This window comes from Pteropus alecto, unplaced genomic scaffold (assembly GCF_000325575.1).
Source record: "Pteropus alecto unplaced genomic scaffold, ASM32557v1 scaffold135, whole genome shotgun sequence".
Classification (NCBI taxonomy): domain Eukaryota; kingdom Metazoa; phylum Chordata; class Mammalia; order Chiroptera; family Pteropodidae; genus Pteropus; species Pteropus alecto.
Window position 1 is genome coordinate 1,980,550 of NW_006438076.1, and position 13,960 is coordinate 1,994,509.

At 33.6% G+C, this 13,960-nt stretch overlaps 1 pseudogene; it reads left to right on the forward strand.

Moving 5' to 3' along the window:
- Window positions 1-7,483: 7,483 nt before the first annotated feature.
- LOC112482532 lies at window positions 7,484-7,602 on the forward strand (annotated as a pseudogene).
- Window positions 7,603-13,960: the final 6,358 nt, after the last annotated feature.

A 13,960-nucleotide genomic window follows, 5' to 3' on the forward strand; every position in this document is an offset into this window, starting at 1 on the left:
TATAGGCTACAGCACCTACCCTATTTAAAATAGCATCTTCCATACTTTGACAGCCTCAATTCCCCTTACCCAACTCTATTTCTATTTCTAGAACATTTACTTTCCAAAATGTAATCTCACTTATTTATTGTATTATTTTTGCCTGCTTCACCTCACAAGACTGTAAGCTCCAAGAGGGCAGCAATAGTCTGTCTATTTTATTCTCTGATATATCTCAAGAGCCTCGACAAGTGCCTGGTACCTAGTTCAATTCAATAAATATAAGAACAATAAATAAATGAAAATATCTAAAGCCAAACTGATAATGCTTAAAATTAACCTTAAGGTAAAGACCAAAATTCTAGCTTCTACATACCATTCAGCCCCATTTAGTACTCTATCTATTCTTGCTACAGTTGCCCTTCTTTCAGTTCCTAAAGTGCATCGCGATCCTTCACTCCCAAGAGACCTTGCACATACTGTTCCCTCGGATTGGAATGCCATTCGCTTTGCCTAGCTAACTCTTAGACCTCTTTTAGACCCAACTCAGTCAACACTTTCTTAATGAAAACTTCCTTAACTTTCCTAAGTCAGGTACCAATAATAAATGTTTTCACAGTGCACATTTTTTGTGTGTGATTTCTATATTGTTTATCTCCTTCACAGCAAGTACAAACTCTGTGAGGATAGAAATGTTATCTTCTCTCTCATTCTCTCTCTGTGTAACTCTCTATCTCTGTCTCTGTCTCTCTCTCACACAGACATACACACACACACACACACACACACACACACACACACACAATAATCAATCTGAGCATGCAGCAAAGTGGTTGGCACATAGTGGGCACTCATAGTGTGAGGAAAAAAAGAAAGAAAAAAAATCCCAGGTACAATACTTGAATAAGATGAATGGTGTTATCTCTAACTAAATTAAGAAAAGTAGATTGAATAATGTATTTTGGGTTTAATTTTTTGAGTTAGACATGCTTATATATTGAATTATTTGTTATTTAGTTATGTAGTACTAGAACTTGTAAGAAATCAAAGCCGTGAATAGAGATTTTAGAATGATCATGGTATTGGGTTGGATGATTTTCCCTAGTAAGAATGAGCCGAATGAAGAAAAAAGTCAAGGAATAGTATCCTGATGAATGCCCTTATTTAGATCTGACAGATATAGATGCCTCAGCGAAAGGACTGAGAAGTGGTTAGAGGAAGAGGAAAAATAGCAAAGACATTAGCAAGGAAACAATGAAAGGAAATTAGATTGAAGGAATATGTCAATGTTGTCAAATGCTACAACATAGAAATTTTTTAATAAAGCCTGAAAAGTATAAGAGATATTTCAGTAAAATGGTGGGAATAGAAGCTAGATGGCTGTAGGCTGAGAGGTGATTAAAAGTAGAGGAAGTGGGAGAAAACTATGTATGTAACAATTTCAGGGGCTTGACTGTGGGAAAAAAAAGGAACAGCATTGTAAAATGAGGATAAGCATGAACTGACTTAATTTATTATACTCTCCTTCCCAAGAATATTTGAATTCTCTCCTTAGCTTTATTGAAGTATAATAAACAGTTTCTCACATTTACGTTGTACAATTTAATGAGTTTTGTTTTCATTTTTAATTGGTATACAATAATATATTTATTTCATTTGTGCAGCATAGTGATTAGAGATCTATATAACTTAGGAAGCAATCACCCCACTAAATCAAGTACCTCTCTTCCTCCTTACATATTTGTTAGAACACTGTTGACCATTTTCCTTATTTTGTCTATTTTGTGACTATCAATTTGTACCTCCTAATCTCTTTGCCCTTTTTCAACATCCCCCTAACTCTCCCTCCTGTCTAGTAGGCCTCAAAATAATCTCTGTATCTATGAGTTTGTTTTAGTTTCCATTGTCATTGTTGTTTATTTTGTTCTTTAGATTCTACATGTACATGAAATCATGCAATATTTTTCTTTTTCTATCTAACTCATTTCATTCAGCGTAATACCCTCTAGGTCCATCAAGACAATATCTTTTCCCATCCCCTTCCTTTTAGTCTGTGTTTGTCCTTTAATCTGAAGTGAATCTCTTGTAGGCACCATATGTAGAGGACTTGTTTTCTTATCCATTCAGCTTCCTGATCTTCTAGTTGGAGCACTTAATTTTTTTTTCCATATGAGGTACTTGTTGATAGGAATGTAGTTATTACCATTCTTTATTCATATTTTTGATACATTTTTTTTTCTTAAAGAAGTCCTTCCAATATTTCCTGTAATACTGGCTTGGTAGTGACAAATTCATTTAGCTTATTTTTGTCCAGAAAGATCTTTATCTGTTCTCTGACTCTAAGTGATAGCTTTCCTGGGTAAAGTATTCTTGGTTGTAGATACTGGCTTTCAACACTTTAAATATTTTGTGCCAAACCCTTTTGTCCCATAAAGTTTCTTTTGAGAAATCAGCTGCTTGTCTTATGGGAGCTCCCATGTAGGTAACAAACTGTTTTTCTCTTGCTGCTTTTAAGATTCTCTCTTTGCATTTAAAATTCGGCATTTTAATTATGATGTGTCTTGGTGTGAGCCTCTTCGAGTTCATTTTTGGGGGACTCTCTGAGCTTCCTGGGTTTGAAAGTCTATTTCTTTCACCAGATTAGGGAAGTTTTCCATCATTATTTCTTCAAATACATATGCAACTTCTTGGTTTCCATCTTCAGGTACCCCTATGACATGAATGTTGTCACCCTTAATTTTATTCCATGGCCTCCTTAAATTATAATTATATTCTTGGTTACTTTTTTCTTAACATTCTGACATTCTGATTGACTGTCCTCTATATCAGTGGTTCAATCCTCTTCTTTATTCACTCTATTTATTCCATCTAATATATTCTTCATTTCAGGTAATGTATTCTTCATTTCTGACTGGTTCCCTTTTATAATTTCCATTTCCATTTATGTTTTTTATCTCTTAGTTAAAGTTTTCACTGAATTCATCTACACTTCCTTTAATTTCATTGAGCATCTTTATAACCAGTGTTTTGAAGTCTGCATCTGTTAGATTGCTTAACTCCATTTTTCCTGGATCTCTGTTCTGTTCTCTCGTATGATTCCAGCTTCTCTGTCTTCCAATCTGGGCTGCCTTTCTATGTCTGTTTCTATGTACTAATTAAAGCTTCTAAGTCTTCCAGCTTTATTAGTGTGGCTTTATGTAGTAGGTTTCCAGTGGCATAGTCCTGAGATGAGTTCAGCTGCAGGCCAAGTTTAGCCCCAACTTGTGCCCCCTCTGGGGCCTCTGGGGCCACCTGGTAAGATTCAGCAAGCTATCCACAGATGCTGTGCTTATATTGCCTCAAGAAGCCGTGCCAGAAACCAAGGTTATTTGCCACCAATGTAAGTCTTGGCATTGCTCAGCAAGTGGCACAGAACTCCTCAAGGACACAGCTAGATGTGACTTGGGTAGGTCTGGGAGTTGGGAGAGGTGGAAATTCAGGGAGTCTTCTAGGCAGACTGACCTCTATTATCCAGTTTGATGACATCTTAGCTATGGCAACGCTGTGTCTGACCGCTGGGAGGTGGGAAGGATCAACAGAGAAACAATGGATACGGCCAGCACTTCTGCTTGAGAGAAAGCCTCACCTCTGACCTTCACTCCGACAACTCAGTGTCCCCCTGTAAGTCCCTGGTGTTCCTGGAGCAGCCGACCTGGCTCTGGTGCTCAGAGTGAGCAGGTCCATTACCGTGAAAGTCCACTCAGACAGGGCCCCTTTAAGAGGCATCTGCAGCTGCTGGCTGAAGCTGCTGTAGTCTCTATCCCACTCAGCCACTGTGGATCGGACAGCCTCAATATCTTCACCCTCTCCTACCAGCAACCATTGTAAGGTGATTTCTTATTTCTCTCCCTAGTTGTAGGGCTTCTGTTCCTCTAGACCTTCAAGCGATTCTTCTTACTGTTTGCTCTGTGATTCCATCTCATCTTTGATGTGGTTGCAAGAAGGAATGAATGAAGCTTCTATAATCTATGCCATTTTACCAAGTTTCCCCTCAAAGGCAAGAATATTTGAATTTTTAAAAGACGATAAAATGAATACTGACGACTTATTGAAAATGTCATCATGGATCATGTGCTAAGCTAAACACGTTATATTTATTTACCCTTAGAAGGGAAGTATTGTTTTCTTAGTGTTTCATATGAGAACAATAAGAGATTAAAAGTTTAGGTAACTGTCTTTCAAATCATACAGCTAATAAATGATGTACCTCCAGGAATTTAAACACAGATCTATACAACACCAATAGCTGTTTTTAACCATTAAAACAGGTTTCCCAAATACGGTTATCTTCATGTCTTTTCATTTTGTTGCCTCAAACCCTTAACTGTGTACCATCTTTATCACTATTTAATACTTTTCTTTGAATCACTCATTTTTCACTGTTGATTAGATTTATGTCCAAGGGTTTATTTTTCATAAAGAAAAATACTCATCATTTGTACTTTATTAAATAATTTATTACATTTGTATTTAATAAATGTTGAACAAGTTTATTTAGACATGGATGGACTCATAATATTAATAAACTTTTCTTAAACAATTTGTCACATTTACTAATTCAGAATAACTGATTCTTTTAAATGCTTCAACTACCTTAAATAACAAGTGAAATATACACACAATTATTATCTAAATTTTCTGAAAAAAAATTGTGCTCACTGTGCTCCCTCTAAAACCTATTCTAAATTATAGGCATCATGGAATTAGTTCATTGCCTCATTATTTATGCACTTGTGTTTATACTTACCTATAGTCATCCTCATATGATACCTTCTTAAGGTTGTTTTTAAACTTATTCAGATATTTTCGTAATATTGTAATAATTTTATCAGACAAAAAGGATAAATGATATTATCTCAGGACCTGGATTATAAATTAATGGATTCTTGGTCTGGGTGCAAAATGTAGCTGCTTTTCTCAAATGTGACTCAAACTTGAGCTCTATAATGTCAGATTGAGTTTCTTTCCATATCTTAACTAGTTATGTTGATAAAGCATTTGGGTCCACATCTTTTATTTACTTTTAAGTATTTTGCCAATTAGAACCTTTTTCTAGAATAATATTCACTTGAAATCTTGTTTTCCTATTATTGTCTGGCTGTCTCACTACCATATTATATTTACCTGCCATTATTCTGCCATCATAACACATTTACTAATTTTATTACATTATTAAAAACAAATGTAGGCCTTAAAAGCATCTTATTCCTATTAGAAGTGTCAGTTGGAGGTTGCTATATACTTGGTGATGCAGAATTAATTGCACATTTAGACTTCTTTTAGGAGTATAGGTTATTTGACACATAATATCTTGAAACAAACTAAAATTTGATAGTAAGTGATAATTTGTGGTTATTAACCAACATATCTTTTTCTAACTGATAAGCCACCAGAATACATATGATCCATTTTACAGATTAGTTTTTAATGAGTTCTTGATACAGCTCCCAATTTATCTAGAACTATTTGACTTACTCCAAGTATCCTATATTTACCAAATTCTATTTACACAGATACAAAAAAGTAAATATCTGTGCTTTGCAGATATGTACTTAGAAGAATAAAATGCCCACATATAATAACATCTGTCTACTATTCAAACCAATAAAATCAATTTTTTTATTTTATCCTTTTTTTGTATGACAACTTTTTAACCTTTCAAAATTTTTGTAATTAGCCATAACTATTATCCTCCTTAATATTCAAATTATTACAAATTTCCCAGTAGAGTTCCTTTAAGCCAACTTCTTTGTTTTTATTACTGCCCTTTTCTTGGAAGTCCTGGATTTTTTTTTTTTTTTTTTTTAGTGAAGAATATTAGAAAACAAAATCTGAGGCTAGGAGTGAATATAAATGTTGATGATGAGTAAAAGTGCTATGACTACTACTCATCCATGTTTAGAGTCAGAGCTAAAAAGATATTTTCTTTTAGAACCATTCATTTGCTTTTTTTATTTCCCCAATTTAACATAGTATGTTGATGTTCTCTTTACTTTGGTAAGGGTTATGATTTTCATCACTACTAAATCTTTCTATTACAGAAACAAATAGTTTAAATTAATTTGCTTTTAAAAAGAAAACTTTATATCAGTACTGTAAATCACTACCATGACCATTTACCATATGTAAAAATAATCTTAGAAATAAAAGAGTCCAACGGTGCACTCTGCAACACACACATAAATGCACACACTCAATCAAAAATACAATGTCAACAATAGTGGTTTGAGGAGATTTAAGGGCCTGCTTCCCAGTGAAACAACCATAATTGCTTAAAATTATTTAAAAACAACATGTAAAATCTCTGGAAATTGTCACACTATCATGCAATAAATAAACATTTATTTAAGAAAATCTACTAAATTTTGGTAAGACTAGTTTGTGGCACTTGAGCTACAACATGTTCACTCTGCTCCCCGCCAGTTCTGCATGATGAAAGTCCCACTCTATGTGTATGTGGCCAGGAAGATGAGGCTTCCTATCCTATAACATCCATCTAGGGTTACAGTACCTGCTTGGGAGGGGCAAGCCACAGGCATTTCTCATTGATCACAGCTTTATGTTGCCTAGGCTAAGTTCTAGGTAAGTGTGTCTGAGAGATAAGGCCAGCCCCACTGAAAAAGTAGAGGCCTGACCAGCTGAGAGTAATGCGGTTCTGATCATCTTCACCCCAGCTTGCTTGTAAGAAGAGGATTCCAGCAGGAGATAAAATCTGAGAAGAACAGAGGCTATTGTTCATACCCAGCACCCTGACAGTAAAGTAGAATATCTCTCTGAGACAAGCAGACCACAGTCCCTGCCTCAGCTCCAAGCCAGTGGCTTCAAGATTTTTCTTGGTGGATGGGAGGAGGCAGACCACAAGAAAATAAAAGTCTGGTACTTTTCTCAAATGAACAACATAATATGGAACAGAGCATAGGGAAGGTTGAGCCTTGAAAGTAATGGAGTTTTTGGTATTAAGCCAATATAAGTAGATTTGTAGCCCCATGAGAGCAATAAGATAAACCATGGTCCAGACAGTTAACTGGAGAGAATCATGGAAAGAAACAGCTAAGAAAAGACCTTTGAGGATAGAACTAACCTCAAAGATTGGTTTCAAAAACTATCCTGCACAAGATCCTAATTTTAATTGGATAAGAAGCAACTTATGCCTTTGTCATTGTCAAAAACTATAGAACAATTAACCAGTAATTTTTGTAATTAAAGTTACATGTACCACCAACAGAAGCAGAAAACTCTAAATGAAAGGAGACTGTCAAAGGAAGCCCTGCTAAAACCACTTTCATGCAAAGGCAATAACACATGCCCAAGTCTGTGTCCTCTGTGGAATGATATCAGAGTCTTTACATTGTGGAAGAAATATATTTTAATAAAATAGCCTAGCCAGGTCATTAAGAAAATAAACAAGCAAACAACAACAGAAAGCCCAGGAAATGAAGATTAGTATCTAAAGTTGCTAAATTAAATCTACGGCCATGCCACCCTGAACAAGCCTAATCTCGTCTGATCTCAGAAGCTAAGCAGGATCAGGCCTGGTTAGTACTTGGATAGGAGACCACCTAGGAAGACCAGGTGCTGTAGGCGTAAGCTGACAAGGTCTTTGCAATCTGTGAGGTCAACCAAGGGTTGCCTCGCTTAAAATAAATAAATAAAAAATAATAAAGTTGCTAAATTATCCAATATGTCCAGTTTTCAAAAAATAATTATGAGACATGCAAACAGAAAAGTGTGACCATACATTTTTAAAAAGGCAGGCAACAGACACTGCCTTTAGTACAGAAAGGGGCTCAGACTGGTTACTTGACAAAAACTTAAAAGCAATAAACTTGAAGATAGATTAATACAGTGTGTAATATGAAGAAAAAAATGACAGAGCCTCAGAGAAATTTAAGTGCAGCAAGATATTTGTAAGGACATTAGCAAAACTAGAGGAGAATGATGCAGAAAATGTTCAAAATATTTTTTAAAAATAGTAGACAACAATCTAAGTTTGATGAAATGTATAAATCTACACATCCAGAAAGCTCATGGAACTCTAGGTAAATTAAATGCAAAGAGATATACATCCCAACACAAATAATAAAAATACTAAAACAAAAATACAAGCAAGAAGGAAAAAAGCAAAGAAAAAAAAAGTAAGAAAAAAAAAATGCCATGCATAAGAGACGCCAAATAAGATTAAGTTCTTATTTCTCACTAGAAACAATAGAGGCTAGGAAGTAGTTAATGATATATTCAGCATGCTCACAACTAAGAATCTTATATCCAGAAAAACAATCCTTAACATAAAGGCAAAATAAAACCATTCTCAGGCTGAAAGCACAATTTTACTAAGAAGGACAGACCCCAGAAAGTGATTTGAACCCATATAAAAACCTGCAATTTGATCACAAATTTGCCTATGCCCACAAATTTGATAACTTAGTTGAATGGACCAATTCCATATAAGACATAACCTGTCAAAACTCACAAAGAAAGAAATAGATCATCTGAATAGGCCTATGTCTATGTAAAAATTTTAATCAATAATTCATAACTTTCCAAAACAGAAAGCAGGAGGCTTAGATGAGTTAACAGTAGATTCTACAACACATTTCAGAAAGAAATTATACAAATAATTCTCTGCAATCTCTTTCAGAAGATAGAAGGAGAGTGAATACTTCCTAACTCATTCTATGAGACCAGATTTACCCTAGTACCAAAATCAGCATGGACATTACGAAAATTGAAAACTATAGACCAATATTTCTAAACATAGATGCAAAAATCAACAAAATATTAACATATCAAAACCTACAATGTTCAAAACTATTATACAACATGACCAAATGGCACTTATTCCAGGTATACAAGGCTGGTTCAGCATTCAAAATCAATTAATGTAATCTATTACATCAATAGGCTAAAAAAAAATCACATAATTAATAAAAAGCATTTGACAAAATCCAACACCCATTCGTGATGAAAACTCAGTAAACTAAAAGTAGAAACTTCCTCAAATTGATAAAGAATATCTACAAACAGTCTACAGCTATCATCATACTTAATACTAAGAAATAAAAAGCTATCCTTCCCAGGCTAGGTACAAGAAAAAGATGTCTCACTGCACCACTTCTAACTCTGTTCAACATCATACTGGCTGGTCTAACTAACGCAAGAAGACAAGGAGGAAATAAAAGATATGCAAATTGGGAAGAGAATAAAACTGTCTTTGTTCACAAACGGCAAGATCATCTATTATAAAATCTGATAAATCTGAAAGAAAGGAAAGAAGGAAGGAAGGAAAGAAGGAAGGAAGGAAGGAAGGAAGGAAGGAAGGAAGGAAGGAAGGAAGGAAGGAAGGAAAAAAATACTGTTCTGGTGAGTGATATTAAGTATATGGGAGGTGGGAAGCTATGCGTGTGTGGGGGCAAGCTGTGTATATAGAAAATTTCTGTACCCTTCTCTCAATATAGTTGTAAATCTAAACTTCTCTAAAAAATAATCTTTAAAAATGTACCAGAAAAGTTAATTATGTAATTGTAAAAGACATTATAAATAAATATTTCTACTTTCTTTTCTTTTTTAATTTATATTTTCGAATTTATTTTTTTTCAATTATAGTTGACATACAATATTATATTAGTTTTAGGTGTACAACATAGTGATTACATATTTATATATCTTACAAAATGATTACCCCAATATATCTAGTACCCATCTGACACCACACATAGTTATTCTAATATCTTATTTTTTCTTAATTTATAACTATAAGCATCAATATTTAAAAAAATAAAAATCTCAAATTAATAACTTTCTACATTAAGGTGCTGGGAAAAAGAAGAGCAAACAAAATCTATAAGCAGATTAATTAAATTAACATGAAAGTTAATGAAATAGCTAAAGGAAAACAATAATATAAATCAAGAAAACCAAATGTTTGTTCTTTTAAAAGATCAATAAAATTGACAAACCTTCAACTAGACTAACTGACCAAAAAATTCAAAAAGAAAACTGAAATTAATAAAATCAAAATTGAAAGAGAGACATCACTAAAAACTCTACAGAAGTAAATTTAGTTTCCTTTTTACAAAAGAAAAAAGATAAAAGAACAATATAAACAACTGTACGCTAACAAATTATATGGCCTTGATGAAACAAAGTCTTAGAAAGATACAAAGAACAAAAACCGACGTGAAGAAGAGTTAGAAAATATAAATAGATCTATATTAGATTTCTTTAGAGAAGTCCAAGAATGAAGCCTAAGAAACAACTGTTAGATATAGTGATTTAGTGATCTCACCTATAACTACATTAGATTTATCCAAGAAAAGCAAAATTTATTGACATATGAAAATTTATTAGTATAATATACCATGTTAATAGAAAAAAGGATAAAGGATAATCTAAACAGACACAGAAAAATTATTTGACAAAATTAAACACATCTTCATGATAAAAACACTCAACAAACTATGATTAGAAGCAAATTCTCTCAAGATAATAAAGAATATATCTATATCTATATAATCCACAGCTAACACCCTACTTCATAGTGAAGACAAAATATTTTCCCTAAGTTCGGGAACAAATTAAATAAATAAATAGCATCTGGATTTTAAAGAAAGAAGTAAAGCCATCTCTACTTTCAATGACATAATCTTTTATAGAGAAAGTCCTAAGAAAATTGCTAAAAACTATTAGAACTAATAAACAAGCACAGGAAGGTTGCAGGATATAAGATCAATATACAAAAAGCAATTGAATTTTTATATACTTACAATGTACAATCCAAAAATAAAATTTAGAAAAGAATTTTGTTTACAATAAGATTAAAACACTTAAGAATGAATTTAACAAAATAATTGAAAAACATACGATTAGTTCTGAAAACTACAAAACACTGAAAAAAATTTAAAAAAATATTATATACATGAAAAGGCATCCCATGTTCATGGATGAAAAGACTATATTGTAAGGATGGCGATACTTCCATAATTGATCTTCAAATTGAATATAATCTCTATCGAAACTCCAAATGGCTTCTTTACAGAAATTGAAAAGCCAATTCTAAAATTCATATAAAAATTCAAGGAACACACAATAGCTGAAATAATCTTCAAAAAATAAATAAAATAAAAGTTAGAGTGCTCACCTTTCCCAATTTCAAAACTTACTTCGAACTACAATAATCAAGATAGTTCGGTACCGGCATAAAGTTAGACATAACCTTATGAGATAGAATTGAAAACCCAGAAAAAAAACCTCACATTTATGGTGAATTAATTTTCAACAAAGTGTCAAAACAATTAAATTGAGGTGGTGGTGTTGGGCAACTGAATAACTACATGGAAAACAACAAGGTTGGGTCCTAACATTATACAATACATTGAAAGTAACTAAAAATAGATCAAAGTTCTATACCTAAGAGATAAAATTATAAAACTATTAAAATAAACGGAGGACTAAAACTTGGTGACCTTGGATTAAGCAATAGTTTCTTAGATATGGCACTTAAAGCACAAACAACAAATGGAAAAATAGATGCTAGACTTCATCATAATTGAATGTAACCAAAAATGTGAAGATAATGCATACCCAATAAGCCTATGAAAAGCTGATCAACATCATTTGCCACCAGGGAAATGCAAATCTAAATCATCATGAAATATCACTACACCACTTCTTTTATAACCTAAAAGAATTAATAAAAAGTGCTGTCAGGGTGTGAAAAAGTCAGACCCTTCATACATCGCTGGTGGAAATATGAAGTGGTACAGCTACTTTGGAAAACGGTCTAGCAGTTCCACAAAAGATTAAACACAGAATTGCCATAGGACCCAGTAATTCCACTTATATATATTTATCCAGACCTGAAAAACATATGTCCACACAAAAACTTGTATATGAGTGTTCACAGAAAAATTATTCATAAAATCCAAAAAGTGAAAACAATACAAGCAACCATATGATCAATAGATAAATAAAATGTTGTATACAAATTCAGTATAATATTTAAAAATTAAAGAAGTTAAAATAAATGAGATGTCATATACTACGACATCGTTGAACCTTGAAAACCTCAGGATAAATAAAAGAAGTCAGTCACAAAAGACCATAAATTGCATAATTCTATTTATATAAAATGTCCAGAATGGCAAATCTATTGAGACAAGAAGTAGAATACCAAGTAATTTCCTAAAGCTGGGAAGTTTGGTAGAGAATGGAAAGTGACTATTAACAGCACTAGGTTTATTCTGGGATTGATAAAAATGTTCTAAAGTTAATTGTGCTGATGGTTGCACAACTCTGTAAATACTAAAAAATCACAGTAGTGTACATTTTAAATGTATGAATTATATGACATGAATTATATATCAATAAAGCTGTTTTCAAAAAACACTTAGGGAGTGTAATTTTTGTAAGGTTGTAATTTTATGAAAACATAGCAGAGGGGTCCCCACCTCAGCCTGGATGTCCAGGGGTTTAGTGAAGACTTTCTCAGGGCAACAAATCTTGAATTTTAAAGGCGTCATCTGGCCAGTCACCGTGTGTGTGTGTGTGTGTGTGTGTGTGTGTGTGTGTGTGTATGTGTGTGTTGCATGCACATGCATGTAGGGTAACAGAGAGATCATAAGGTGAAGTAGTCCATAGAAAAACTGCATATATTTCAGATGTAACATGAAACCAGACGAAGCTTAAAAAGTAAGCAAAGGGCTTTTTTATGCCAATTTAAGGTGTTCAAACTTAATTCTATGCCAATTATAAGACTATTTATGATGGAATTTTGTTAAAAGACATAACATGATGAGATTTACATCTTACTTCTGATTTATGGTAGATAGACCATTTGAGAAAAAAAGAAGTCGAATGGAGAGGATAAGAGCGATGGCAGTGCGACCACTTAAGACTTTGTTGCAATTACATAAGCAAGAAATAAATATGACATCAACCAAAGATGATGAGGTGAAGAACAGTAGAGGAGGGAGCAGATTCAAGAAATATTGAAAAGATTAACAATGGGTGTTATGATAGGTCTGGTTGGCTTCTGATATTGCTTATAAGAGGAGGGTGAGAAGAAAGAGGAATTAAAGATCAGGCCTAAATTTCCAGCATAATAATCCAATGGTATTTGTACCAACATGTGAGCTAGAGATTATAGGAGAAAGCTGAGTTTAGAAAAAGCTGCAAAAATTTTGCTCTTAGAGATCAGATATGTGTTGTTGTTTTTTTTCACCTAATAGCTCCAACATACAGCACAGCACAAATCAAATAGCTGGCTGGACAAATTGCAATAATGCTAGAGTCCCAAATGGAGTGTCCAGAAGCTGAAGCTTCTCCTGAGCCAATTTTCCAAAAGCCAGGAAGGAAATAACCAGTGTCTGGGGCAAATGCAGAAAGTAGTAGCCAAGCATTCTACTGGCTTCTAAGCCTGTCTGGCATTCTCTAAAATGAGGTGCTTGCCAAAGTTCATGGTGACAGAATTATAGTGGAGAGGATGCTATTGGAGTGGAAAAAGAGGAATGCTTTGCAGAATTTTGATTTAGAGCCTCAGCTGTAAATGCCAGTTGTTCCACTAACTTCATTTTGCTAATGCAAGAACAGCTTTTGCAGTAATAACATATTTCAGTGTAAATGTCTTTTTAATAATCCTTAATTTGAGTCTTAATTCCCTTGATAGCCACTTTGAGGAGACAACTGCATTCTAAAAGTAACACCGCATGAGCACATTTGAGAAAAGACTAACCATATGCACGCACGCACACACACACAATGTTACATGTATTTTAACACATTATCATATTTCTTAAATGTCATCAAAGGAAGACCCTGAACCCTTTAATAAGCAATCACTCAAAATTTTATAGGCATCAGCAATTAACAGCCCTTAACTTATCATCAGTCAGAGGCTGAGCAGAATGGAGATGAAAGACAAAGATGCTGTGATAAAAAGAACAAT